Source organism: Urocitellus parryii, chromosome 1 (assembly GCF_045843805.1).
Source record: "Urocitellus parryii isolate mUroPar1 chromosome 1, mUroPar1.hap1, whole genome shotgun sequence".
NCBI lineage: Eukaryota > Metazoa > Chordata > Mammalia > Rodentia > Sciuridae > Urocitellus > Urocitellus parryii.
Genome location: NC_135531.1, coordinates 111589752 through 111604433, shown reverse-complemented (window position 1 = coordinate 111604433; position 14682 = coordinate 111589752).

The window sequence follows — 14682 nt, the reverse complement described above, 5'->3', positions numbered from 1 at the left end:
TTTCATTTAACTCTAGGAATTTTTTAATTTCCTCCTTGATGTCTTCTAAAACCCATTGATCACTCAGCAACCTATTGTTCATTCTCCAGGTGATGCTTGCTTTTTCCTTTCTTCTTTTATCATTGATTTTCAGTTTCATTCCATTATGATCAGATAAGATGCATGGTATTATCTCTACCCCTTTGTATTGTCTAAGAGTTGCCCTGTGACATAGTATATGGTCTATTTTTGAGAAGGTTCCATGTGCTGCTGAGAAAAAAGTGTAGCTACTTGATGTTGGGTGGTATAGTCTGTATATGTCAATTAAGTCTAGGTTGTTAATTGTGTTATTGAGTTCTATAGTTTCCTTATTTAACTTTTGTTTGGAAGATCTGTCCAGTGGTGAGAGAGGTGTGTTGAAGTCTCCCATGATTATTGTATGTTGGTCTATTAGACTCTTGAACTTGAGAAGAGTTTGCTTGATGAATACAGCTGCACCATTATTTGGGGCATATATATTTATGATTGTTATGTCTTGTTGGTGTATGGTTCCCTTGAGCAGTATGAAGTGTCCTTCTATATCCCTTTTGATTAGCTTTGGCTTGAAATCTATTTTATTAGATATGAGTATGGACACTCCTGCTTGTTTCCGCGGTCCATATGAGTGATATGATTTTTCCCAACCTTTCACCTTCAGTCTATGTATATCTTTTCCTATCAAATGCGTCTCCTGTAGACAGCATATTGTTGGGTCTTGTTTTTTGATCCATTCTACTAGCCTATGTCTCTTAATTGGTGAGTTTAAGCCATTAACATTTAGGGTTATTATTGAGATATGGTTTGTTCTTCTATCCATATTTGTTTATTGATGTTACTAAACCTGATTTGTTATCCTCTTTGACTACTTTCCCCCCTTTACTGTCCTACCTCCCATTGTTGGTTTTCAATGTTGTTTTCCATTTCCTCTTCCTGTAATGTTTTGCCAAGGATTTTTTGAAGAGATGGTTTTCTAGCTGCGAATTCTTTTAACTTTTGTTTATTGTGGAAGGTTTTAATTTCATCTTCTAACCTGAAGCTTAATTTCGCCGGATACACGATTCTTGGTTGGAGCCCATTGTCTTTCAGTGTTTGAAATATGTTATTCCAGGATCTTCTAGCTTTCAGAGTCTGTGTTGAGAGATCAGCTGTTATCCTGATTGGTTTACCCCTAAATGTAATCTGCTTTCTTTCTCTTGCAGCTTTTAAAATTCTCTCCTTATTCTGTATGTTGGACATCTTCATTATAATGTGTCTAGGTGTGGATCTCTTATGATTCTGCACATTCGGCGTCCTGTAGGCTTCTAGGATTTGGGATTCTGTCTCAATCTTCAATTCTGGGAAGTTTTCTCGTATTATTTCACTGAATAGACTGTTTATTCCTTTGGAATGGAGCTCTGTGCCTTCCTGTATCCCAATGACTCTTAAATTTGGTCTTTTGATATTGTCCCATAATTCTTGGATGTTCTGCTCATGGTTTCTTAGCAGACTTGCTGAGCTGTCTATGTTCTTTTCCAGTTGAAATACTTTGTCTTCATTGTCTGATGTTCTCTCTTCTAAGTGATCTACTCTGCTGGTAGTATTCTCAATTGAGTTTTTAAGTTGGTTTATTGTTTCCTGCATTTCTAGAATTTCAATTTGTTTGTTTTTTATTACCTCTATCTCCCTGTGAAATTGATCTTTTACTTCCTGGATTTGTTTGTCAATGTGATCTTTCATTGTCTGATTTTGCTGTCTCATGTCTTCCTTGAGATTCCAGATCATCTGAAGCATATATATCCTGAACTCTTTATCTGATATTCCATCTGTTGCAGCTATTACCTCTTCTAAAGTTGAGTTGACCTGCATTGCTTGTGGACCTTTCTTTCCTTGTCTTTTCATACTGCTCGCGTTTCTTTCTGCTTGGTGCAACTGTTGTGTTTTGAAATTTACCCCCTATTTATTTATGTTGCTCTTGTATACTTGAAAAGTCTCCCTTGCAGGTGCGGGCGGCGGCTGTGCCCCTACTCCAATTGGGGTGATGTGTCTACCACGCTGGCGGCTCTCTGGGCCTGTTCCGGGAGTGGAAGGCGGCTCTGCTCTGTCCCTATTCCAATTGGGGTGTCGTGACTACAATGCTGGCAGATCGCTGGGCCTGTTCCGGGCGTGGGCGGTGGGCTTGGCTGGCGGGATTCCACGTAATGGCAGTCCCTAACCTCCCTGCTTGCTAATTAATGGCTTCTCTGAGGCGCCACGCCTTCTGTAGCTGCGGGGCAGGCCGCGCGAATCAGTTGGCCTGGATCTCCGGGGTCCTGCTGCTGGCTGTTTTGATGTTGCAAGCTGTTGGAGAGTGGTGGTGTATTCTTCAGCTTTCCCGGATGGTGTCCACTGACTGCCTGGATGGAGTGTCCGCTGTTTTGATGTTGCACTCTGAAGGAGAGTGGCGGTGTATCCTTCAGCTTTCCCGGATGCTGGCCGCTGACTGCCTCGGTGGGGTGTCCGCTGTGGGGGATGGGACTGTACCGCTTCCTTCCCCTTCTGAGAACCCGTGCTCGGCCCAAGGGTCCGTGTGGGCTTGGCTGGTGGGATTCCACCTAATGGCCTTCCCTAACCTCCCTGCTTGCCAATTAATGGCTTCACTGAGGCGCCACGCCTTCTGTAGCCGCAGGGCAGGCCACGCGAATCAGTTGGCCTGGCTCTCCGGGCCCTGCTGCAGACTGCTGGGATCCCTGGCACTCTATCACTTTGATTTTTTCTGCTTGCCCCTCCCCCAGCACTGGCTAGCCAGGTTTCCTTTTGGCTGCTACTGGGAGGAGGGGTTGGAGGTCAGGTGTCTCTGGTTTCCCCCTGGCCTGTATGGAGGCTCAGCTTGATACTCCCTCTCCCGGCAAGCCTAGGAGAGATTTTATGCGAATTCCCGCTGTCTGGGGGGTGAGCTGAATGACACCGACCTGTTTTGATGTCGCACTCTGAAGGAGAGTGGCGGTGTATCCTTCAGCTTTCCTGGATGCTGGCCGCTGACTGCCTCGGCGGGGTGTCCGCTGTGGGGGATGGGACTGTACCGCTTCCTTCCCCTTCTGAGAACCCGTGCTCGGCCCAAGGGTCCGTGTGGGCTTGGTTGGTGGGATTCCACCTAATGGCCTTCCCTAACCTCCCTGCTTGCCAATTAATGGCTTCACTGAGGCGCCACGCCTTCTGTAGCCGCAGGGCAGGCCACGTGAATCAGTTGGCCTGGCTCTCCGGGCCCTGCTGCAGGCTGCTGGGATCCCTGGCACTCTATCACTTTGATTTTTTCTGCTTGCCCCTCCCCCAGCGCTGGCTAGCCAGGTTTCCTTTTGGCTGCTACTGGGAGGAGGGGTTGGAGGTCAGGTGTCTCTGGTTTCCCCCTGGCCTGTATGGAGGCTCAGCTTGATACTCCCTCTCCCGGCAAGCCTAGGAGAGATTTTATGCGAATTCCCGCTGTCTGGGGGGTGAGCTGAATGACACCGACCTGTTTTGATGTCGCACTCTGAAGGAGAGTGGCGGTGTATCCTTCAGCTTTCCCGGATGCTGGCCGCTGACTGCCTCGGCGGGGTGTCCGCTGTGGGGGATGGGACTGTACCGCTTCCTTCCCCTTCTGAGAACCCGTGCTCGGCCCAAGGGTCCGTGTGGGCTTGGCTGGTGGGATTCCACCTAATGGCCTTCCCTAACCTCCCTGCTTGCCAATTAATGGCTTCACTGAGGCGCCACGCCTTCTGTAGCCGCAGGGCAGGCCACGCGAATCAGTTGGCCTGGCTCTCCGGGCCCTGCTGCAGGCTGCTGGGATCCCTGGCACTCTATCACTTTGATTTTTTCTGCTTGCCCCTCCCCCAGCACTGGCTAGCCAGGTTTCCTTTTGGCTGCTACTGGGAGGAGGGGTTGGAGGTCAGGTGTCTCTGGTTTCCCCCTGGCCTGTATGGAGGCTCAGCTTGATACTCCCTCTCCCGGCAAGCCTAGGAGAGATTTTATGCGAATTCCCGCTGTCTGGGGGGTGAGCTGAATGACACCGACCTGTTTTGATGTCGCACTCTGAAGGAGAGTGGCGGTGTATCCTTCAGCTTTCCCGGATGCTGGCCGCTGACTGCCTCGGCGGGGTGTCCGCTGTGGGGGATGGGACTGTACCGCTTCCTTCCCCTTCTGAGAACCCGTGCTCGGCCCAAGGGTCCGTGTGGGCTTGGCTGGTGGGATTCCACCTAATGGCCTTCCCTAACCTCCCTGCTTGCCAATTAATGGCTTCACTGAGGCGCCACGCCTTCTGTAGCCGCAGGGCAGGCCACGTGAATCAGTTGGCCTGGCTCTCCGGGCCCTGCTGCAGGCTGCTCTAGATATATTCTTATTAAATAACTGACTCCTTGAACTTTAGAGAACCATGACTTTGACCATTATTTCCTATTAGCTTCTTGACTTTGGAAATTTTCTTTATTTTTTTAGCCAATCATCATTAACTATGAATTTTCTCCTTGCTATTTATAACTTATCCATTAATATAAAAATTCTATATAAAATTAACCTGGTTTTGCTGAGTCATGGGTAAACTAATCAGTTTTTTGAGGACTCACCATATGTTAGGCACTGGACTCCATACATTTTTGCGATATTTACTTTATCTTTACAATAACTTTCTAACAAATACTACTATATCTATTCAATATAAGGAAAATTTGCAACTTTTTGTCTGAAGTTCCATGGACAGTCAGGAATAAACTTAGACTTTCACCCCAGGTATATTAACTTGTCTGAGACCAAAAGTTATGTTCTAAAAACCTGCACTAACTGCCATTCATATATATCATTTATTAAGCAAGTGATATGTATTATACTAGGCAGGTTTCGTACATTCCAGATGGACTCCCCCAAATCAGGAAGGCCCATATACACCCACATACAAATAGCAAGATAGGCCTAAGAACCATTTTAGACCTTCCTCTTCATAAAGAAGGAAATAATACACAAAATGGGTCATAAATCCATAGAAATTATGATTAATAGCTGGACAAATATTGCACATTTCTTGATTAGGTTTCCAGTCCTGAAAATAACCCTCTACGACACTAAACTCTTTTGAGATCTTGGTCCCTTTCTCTGAGACTCCCTTCCCTTCTCATTAAAGGAAGCACACGTTTCTAGATGAATTATTCTCTCACCTAGCTCTGACAGCAGAATTTGGGGTATAGAACTCCTCTTGACATTTTGTGATCTCTTTGCCTGTTTCATTTATACAGGCAAGGTGTCCAATATAGTTTTTTCTTCAAAAACTTTGTGGACTTCGTATGAATTCCGTTGAGGTTTACTTCAGTAAAACAAAACAAAAACAATGAAACAAGCAAACCAAAACCAAAACAACAACAACAACAAAAAATCCACAACCACAAATGTCCAGGAAAAGTCCTTCTGAAACTTGAGTTCCTGCTGAGGTGACTGAGGGACAGGGCTCTGGAGCTTCTTAGAGGCCAAACTGCTTGCTTGTAAATTGTCTCATAGCCTATCAGCATAGAGTTCAAATTCAGGCCTCCTCTCTCCAAATGTACAATGGATAAAAAAAAAAAAATATGCTTCAATCGATAGGAAGGGTGCTGAGGGCTTGCTTGGAATGACTAGAAGACTGAGCTCTCCTTCAGTACCCAGCATCTCCATTGGCATAAATGAGAGGCTTTAATACTACTGCATTTTCAACCTGCTGAAGTAATGTTTTTTGATATACCTATGAGAACCATTGTCCACATGTTTTTTATTCCATGCTTAATTTCTTCTAGGCACTTCTGAATGCCATATGGCCCCAAATTCTCACATATGAAAATTAGCTCTATGTATTACTTTTCAGAATCTTTAATATGGGCTAGGATTGCACTCTTTCCTTTCATCTCTCATGTTCTTTTCATGAGGTAAACAAAAAGTTTATAAAAACTCATCCTAAGTCATTTTTCATTTAATTTGGGCAAAAGCAGGGAGATAAAAATCCAACCTTAAAGACATAGCTTATTAACACTGCAGTATTTAACAATCCATGCAAATACGATTAGATGGCAAGCCCAATTTCCTCTGTTCTCAGTTCAGTACCACTAACGGAGCTGCCCTAAGAAAGATCTATTTTAATTCCTGTCAGTTTTCAAATACCAACCATGCCTCAGCTTGACTCATTGTTTTGAATGGATATTCTACTAAATGGATTCCATTCATCATAGCAGTTTAGGTAGTTGCTGTTGTTGGGCACTAAATGGGCCTTTGAGGTAAGCAGCTTTGCATATGACTGTAGATAACTCTTGGTCTTCATGCCATTGCATAGTACCCTTTGAGTGTGGCTGTATCTAGTGACTTGCTTCTAATGATTAGAATACATCAAAAGTGATGGGTGCCATTAGTTTACAAAAAGACACTGACTTTCATTTTCATCAAAACTTTCTTTCTGGATAGTATTCTCTCATGTCCTCTCACTTGTACGTACTGATGAAGCAAGTTAGCAAGTTGCCATGGGAAGGCCTATTTCACAAGGATCAAAGGGAGACATCTGGCTAAAAGCTTCTGAGAAGCTGAAGCCTTTATCCAATAGCCCACAATGAACTAAAGCCTGCCACCAACCATAAGAGTGATTTGGGAAGCAGATTCTTCCCAGTTGATCCATGAGATAGATGACTGCAACTATGAAAAGGATCCTGAGCTGGAGGACCCAGATAACTGCATCCAGGTTTCTGACCCACAGCATGAAATGACATATATATATTCTTTTAAGTCACTAAGTTTGGGAATAATCTGTTATCTAGCTATAGATAGTTAATACATATTTTGCTACCAGGAGTGGGGTGCTTCCTAACCAGGTATCTAAGAATGTGAGTATGGCATTGGAACTAAGCACTGGGTGGATCTGGGAGAATACTGAACCTCATGTCAAAGAAAGCTAAATTGTCTAGAACAGAATGCAAGTAGAAATCCGGACTTGGAGGTTGTTGCCAGTGAAGGTTAACAGGAAGGGAGAAATGCATCCTTAGAAATTAGAGGAAGAGGAAATCTTTTTCATGGAATGACAAAAAGATTAATGATACTGTTATGCACAGTTGTATATGAAGGAAGATATTTGCCTAATGATTTTAGGGATCTAGCTAAAAATATTTTCAAGCAAAGTGTTATAGTTGCTGTCTGGATTCTTTTCACTGCTTATAGTGAAATGCTTATAGTGAACTGCTTGTAGTGAACTGTAAGAGAGAGAAAAATTAATAGCAAGAAGGATCAGTAACTTAATGATTTTGAAAATTCTCAACTTTTCCAGACAAGAAAAAAATTTTAAATTAAAAAATGGAACTGAACACTGTTAGCAAAACTGGTTTAGAGATAAAACTGGTTAAAGAAAAAGTTGAAGATGTAACTGCAATCTTTTAAGATCTAATAAAGAACAATTGGATTAATATTCAGTCTCATAAGGAGATTAAGGATGTGTCTCAAAGATTCTCTCAAAGAGGCCATGTGGGGCTGGGGTTGTAGCTCAGTGGTAGAGTACTTGCCTCATGTGCGTGAGGCCCTGGGTTTGATCCTCAGCATCACATAAACATAAATAAATAAATAAGTAAACTGTGTCCATCTACAACTAAAACAAATATAAAAAAAAACGAGTCATACTTCCTGAAAAAAAATATATATACATATATTCATTTCAAAGGCCATGTGGCCTCTAGGAAGCTTAAGAACACTGTTCCTCAGTGAACTCAGCAGGAACTCAAGTTTCAGAAGGGCTTTTCGCAGACATTTGTGGTTGTGGCTTATTGTTTGTTTCCTTGTTTTTGTTTTGTTTAGTGGAGTAAACCCTAACAGAATTCACAGGAGGTCCACAAAGTCTTTCAGAAAACTATAGTAGCAGACACATTGCCAATACAACTGAAAGAGATCACAAAATGTCAAGAGGACTTTAATACCCCAAATTCTGTTGTCATAGCTAGGTGAGAAAACAACTCATCTACAAAGCAGTGCTATCTTTTATGAGAAGGAAATGAAGTCTCAGAGAAAGGGCCAAAATCTCAAAAGGGTTTAGAGCCATTGAGTATTATTTTCAGGACTAGAAGACTAATCAAGGAGTGTATAATGTTTGTTCAGTTGATTTTCAGGATCACTGTGGACTAATGACCCTTCTGTGTACCTTTTCCTTACTTTTGAAGAAGGGGGTATAATATAGTTATTTCTTGCCTGTCCTGACACTTCATGTTTGAATATGTAGGGGCAGGTCACAAGTCTGTGTAGTTTTGCAGATCTACGGATGAGGAACTACATGGAGGAGGCTCATTTACATACGGGCTTGACTTAAAAGATAAAGTCTCTGGCATCTGAACTGCTTTGTGATGAGATGAGACAGCTGCTGAGGGTCTTGGTAGGGGGTAAAAGGGTCATGTATCATTAGATAACGGAGGATGGATTCATGGTAGGCAACTTCTAATATGGCTCTCAACAATCTATCCCTCCCCATTGGTATTTATGATTCTCTCCTTGAATGTGGTCTGGACCCAGAAAGTTACTTCTCACAAATAGAATATGACAAAAGGGATTGAGTTCACTTCCTTGATTAGGTAAAAGCAAGGCACACTCAGATGCTCATATTGTGTTCTGCCCTCCAGCTTGCTAGTTCCCATGAAGCAAGCTGCCATGCTGTGAAATGTTCAGTGAAGATGTCCATGTCATAAAGAATCAAGGGCAATTTATATCCAACAGCATCTAAGGAACTATGTTTTAGTCCAATATTCTGCAAAGAGGTGAATCTTGCAAACAACTGTGAGCCTGAGCTAGGAGGATATTCTTCCCAGTCATGCCTTGAGATGACTATAGCCATCTCAAATCATTCAGCTAGAACATTGACCTAGAAACACTGCAAAATAATTTTAAAAGTATACTGTTTTTACCTGCTAAGTCTTACAGTAATTTGTTATTCAGTAATAGATACCAAATATATTCCTTCCACCCTTCTGTAAGAGTTATGCTGAGAAAATGCTCTTTTCAGATTAGTCTACCCAGGAATACCTGTTCTTTGCATTCCCAGGTGAACACATGTTTTGATGTCTATATTTCTGAACTTGGATCTCATTTGCTTTAATTTTTGTTTCTTAGAATGCAAAAATCTATGTACTTCAAAAATATAATTTCCCACTGGGATGACACTGTGTAGTCATTTCCCTGCCTTCTCCTCCACTTAATTCTTAATTTGGGCCCTAAATAAGGATTTACAAATAGATTCTCTCCTGATTTTCAACTTCCATCATTTTATTATTCATTTCATTTATTTTTTATAAGTATGAAAATAAGTGTTACAGTTTGAATTTAAAGTGCTCCCTGCCAAAGCTCCCAAGTGAAACAATGCAGGAATATTTACAGGTGAAATAATTAGATTATGAAAGCTGTAACCTAATCAATGGGTTAATCCATTTTATGGATTAATAATGTGAATAGATTATGAAAGCTGTAACCTAATCAATGGGTTAATCCACTTTATGGATTAATAATGTGAAAAGATTATACTGGGAGGTAACTGTAGGCAGGTAACTGTAGGTATATTGCTGGGGCATGGCTTAGGGATTATATTTGTCCCTGGCCTCTCTCTCTCTCTCTCTCTCTCTCTCTCTCTCTCTCTCTCTCTTTATCTCTCTTCCCCCCCCCCCTCTCTCCTTCCTGGCTGACATGAGGTAAGCAGCTTTCCTCTGCCATACCCTTCTGCCATGAAGTTCTGCCTTATCTCAGACACAGAGTTATGAAGTTGGATGATTGTGAACTGAGCTTCTGAAACCATGAGCCCAAATAAAGATTTCTTTCTCTATGTTGTTCTGGCCAGGTATTTTGGTTACAGTGATAAAAAGAAAACTGACTATCCAAGAAATATTTGTTAATTGATCATAATTGCATTTTTGATAATTTCAATAATAGTTTTCATTTAGCAAATGATTAGTCTGTGTCAGATACTATGCAAAGACCTTTATATGAGTTATATTACATAAAGGTTCAAACACCTATTACTACAAATTTTACCTAATTTTCTATGCTTTCCTATTCACAGATGGGAAAATAGGATTTTACAGATGTTATATAACTTGCTCACAGTCAGAGAGAGTAAGAAATAGAGGTGGGATATTAACTTGAATCTAGATTATCCATCTTGAGAGGCTACCTCCACATACTAAAAGTATAAAGAAAACTTAAATAATGTACCCCTACTGTCAGAAATATTTTTTTCAATCTACTAACTTATTTGCTTATAATAAATTTTATTTTTTTTCTATTTAAAATTGTACTTTGGATTTTTTCTTGTGCTTTGTATTTGGAAACACAATTTCTAATCAGTATAAAATATTCTAACCTATACCTTAATTTTTAAGTCATCACTTTATTGTTGGACATGTCTCTACATTTCCTCTAATGAACAATACTACAACATTCTTAAATATCAAGACTTACATTAAAAAAATATAATCTTTATTTTTTTATGCTTGATTATTTTCTGAGCATATAGTTTTAAAAGTGGGAATGCTAGGTCAATTGTACAGGCAGTCTTAAGCCACTAGATATGTATTAAGGAAATGATTTGTAGAAAGGTAAAAAAAACAAGTCATACTTCCTGAAAATTTTTCAGTGCTTGCCTGTTTTATCAGACAGTGTTGTTGTTATTTCAAGTTTTCCAATTAAATTTAAATATTTACTTCAAAAATATTTTAGTTTCATTCTTATCAAATATAAAACAATTTCCCAGATTTTTACTATTTATTCCTAAATTTTAAAATTTAAACCTGTGGGAGAGGAAGAAGAGGAGGGAAGAATGGGGAGACTGTGTGAGGCAGAGAACAAACAGAGCAGAGGTGTGGAGATGTGAGTCAGCAAGGCACGAAGGCAAGTGAGAACCATTGTAGCATTTTAAGTATGGAAATCATAGGACAAGAATTACACTCCCAAAGATTATTGTGGAAGCAGAGTATTGAATAAATTTACAAAAATGGGAATAGAATGAATAGGTAACATTAGGTCAGGAAAGTCAGTTATGCATCTCATTTAGTAATCCACAGAAGAGAAAGGACTCAGACACAGGCCACAGCCAAGGTGGGCCCAGAGAATGGACATAAGGGGAAAACTCAGTGAACATTTAGAAAATAGAGTTAACAAGGTCTGTTAACTTAGACACGGGAAGAAAAGAAGTCTGAGGTGACTCCCAGATTTCTGGCTGGTGAAACTTGAATGGTGGCACTTCACTGGGTGAAGGAATTCAGGTGACTTGAGGAAGCCACATGAGCACATCCAGGGGCGGGTCAGTTGTTTAGGTTTGTGACGTGGAGAGAAAGTTGGAGAGAAAGTGAGGGTTAGTGATGGAAGTTTAGAAAGTGCTAGGTCTGCTAGGTCGTATTTGAGGTTGTTCCTCTAAGTCTGTGGTTTGTCATTTATAAAGCATGAAAGACAATGCTTAAAAGAACAAATGAAATAATTTTAATAATAAAGTGTTTAGTGACCACAGCCTAGTAAACACCACAGAAGGAAAGCCACCTTGTTATTAATAAGAAGGTGGGGATGATCAACAAAATATCATACTTAACAGATAATAAGTAAGGTAAGCCTTAAATATACAACAGCTTAATATCTCAATGATAGGCTCTAGGTGACCTTGCAGGGAGTGGTTCCTGAGGAGATATAATTGCTGCTGTGAGACTTGAGGGCTGTTTCCAAGCATGGCCAAAGCACATTGCAGGTAATGCAATCGATGAAGGAAGTTGAAGATAAAATACGAAATGAAAGAATGAATGATTGTGTTCCATCCTCTGTAGCAGGCCCTCTGAAAACGTCCATAGCCTAATCTCTGGAACCTGTGAATATATTAACTTACGTGGCAAAGGTGATTTTCAGATATAATTAAATGAAAATATGGGGATTATCTGGGGTTATTCAAGTGGCCCCAATGTAATCATAAGAGTACTTCTAAGAGGGAAGTGAGAGGACTAGAGTCAAAAAAGGAGATATGTGGACAGAAGCAGATGTCAACTGATGCAATCCTGAGCCAAAGAATGTGAGCAGCCTCTAGATGTTGGAAAAGTTGAAGAAAGAATTCTGCCTTAGAGTCTGTAGATGGGATGTATCTCTGCTGACATGTCAATTTCAGCTCATTTTGGACTTTTGCCTTCAGAACTTGCAGAAAACATTTATACTGTTTTAAACCACCAAGTTTATGGGATTTGTTACCATGGCAATGAGAAAATAATACAGTCTCTGCTATGGTTTAGATGTTTGTTCCCCAAAGGCCAAAGGTTTGTATATTGGGAGATTGGTTTTCAGTGTGACAATGTTGGGAGGTGGGACCTAGTGAAAGATCCTTGAGTCAACAGGAGTTGTGTCTTCAGAAGGGACTACAGGACTCCAATCTCTCTCTGGCTTCCTGTTTGGCAATGTGACTTCTCTTGACTTCTCCCTCTCACCATTTGCATGGGGACTTTGCCAGATCCTGTGCTGTGCTGTTTGGACTTTCAGCTTCTGCAACTGCAACCTAAAAATTCTCTTTTCCTTATAAAGTTAGGTTGCCTCAAGTTTTTCACTGTAGTAACACAAAATGGACTAATACAGTCCCTTAAAAATTAAACAGAGGAGAAGGGGTGAGATCCAGAGCACAGGTTAAGAATCACACTTGGCTTGGATCAACATAACAACAGCTCTTGTAGGTAGAGTTTCCCAGATAATTTCCAAGAAGCCGATCATCATGGCTATGATTAGAACCTAAAATCATATTTGATATATAGGAATGCTCAATTAACATATGCTGAATGTCTTAGTCCATTCTTGCTACTGTAACAAAATATCATATTTTAGGTATTTTATAAATCATATACACTTATTTCTCATAGTTCTGAAGCTGAGAAATCCAGCACAAGCTGCCAGCAGATTGGGTGTCTGGTTGGGGTTGTGCCTTCTTGTTGTGTTCTCATGTGGCAGAAGAAAAGAAAGGATCAGGCAGTTGTCTGAAGCTATTTTATAAGGGCATTAAACCTATTCATGAGGTTAGATATCTCATGACTTAATCACCTCCTGAAGGCTCCACTTTTTAATATCATCAACTGGGAGTGTAAGTTCAACATGAATTTTGGAGGGACATATACATTCAATATAGCACTAAATAGATTGGTAATTAAGAGAATTTATAGTTTTTTTAAATTATACTTTGATCTCACAGACATCTTTTCAACTTCTTCAGATGCTTATGCAAGAGCCAATTTCAAAGCCTGTTTTATTTCCTCTGGATTTTTTTTTATGTCATGTGTTTTGCTGAGTGTGAAAGAGTAAACTAAATGGATGAATTCCATTTCACTTTTGCAGAAGAACTAATTCAAACACACCTCTCATTTCTATCTCCCTTGAACGAAAAGTTGATCTGAACATTTCAATCTCCATTGAGATGAATTAGAAATTAGAAGCTTTGTATGCAGGTTAAAGCAGCTCCGGGATTTGTCATTACATTTTTACAAATTTCTTTAGAGGGAGCTAACAATAAAGATTAAAAGCAATAACTCCTCAAAGTCCATATTGGAGCTAAATTTAAAAAGACACAACAAGCCTCTACTCAAAAAGAAAAGTCCCTGAGGCTGAGGGTTCTGTCTTCTGTGTATTCATCTCTTGCTCCCCCTGACATTCTTTGAAAGCAGCAACCATGTCCTTTAATTCCACATTCAAAGAATACATTGTTAACCAGTGTTCCATTGTGATAAATTCAAAATGGGTATGGAATTGCTTCCAGGAGTGGAGGAAGGGCCTGGCATTCATGTTTCTTCAACTTCTACATTTCCTTCCTTGAGACTTGTAATTTTTTTTTTTTTTTTTTTGGTTGGGACGGGATTTAGTACCAGCGGTTGAACTCAGGGGCACTTGACCACTGAACCACATCTCCAGCCCTATTTTGTATTGTATTTAGAGACAGAATCTTACTGAGTTGCTTAGCACCTCTCTTTTGCTGAAGCTGGCTTTGAACTCACTATCCTCCTGTCTCAGCATCCCCAGCCACTGGGATTATAGGTAAGTGCCACTGTGCCTCGCTGAGACTTGTAATTTGAATTTTTGATAGGGTTTCCTTCCTTTCCATGATGTTCTGGGCACCTTGGTCATGACCCAAAAGGTGCTGGTTGAGACTATTTCCTCCTCTAAAGAACAGGGTTTTGAGGATCATCTTTCTCCCTCAAACATTTTAACCTATATTTTAAAAGATTATATTTTAATTACAATTCACATCTCTCTTCTCCTTCCTAGCTCCCACTCTCTTCTTTTTCTGCTTATTACTGCCTCCAGACACCGAGACTAAGAATTTGACATTAATCTTGACCAGATATTTAATCAGATATTTTGAGGAGCATGTAAATCTGTTCTGGAGATAGGTGTGGGTGAAAAGTAGACTTATTAAACAAATAAAGAAAGATGAGAAATCATTTCAAATATGATAATCCTATGGTCATGAATTATACCTTTTCATGACTCCTCATCTAGTGCATGCTAGCTCTCCTTTAGGATCACATTGTGGATGTCCACAGCAACTGTCCTTAATTGTCATTAAGTCAATATAGTCATTATCCTATTTGCAAAAACAACACTGGTCATTTTCTCAGTAGGGAAAGGAAATACCTGTAGTTAATATAGGACCTACAGAATATGAATCATTTATACATTTCCTAGCTAACTCCTTCTTGAAGC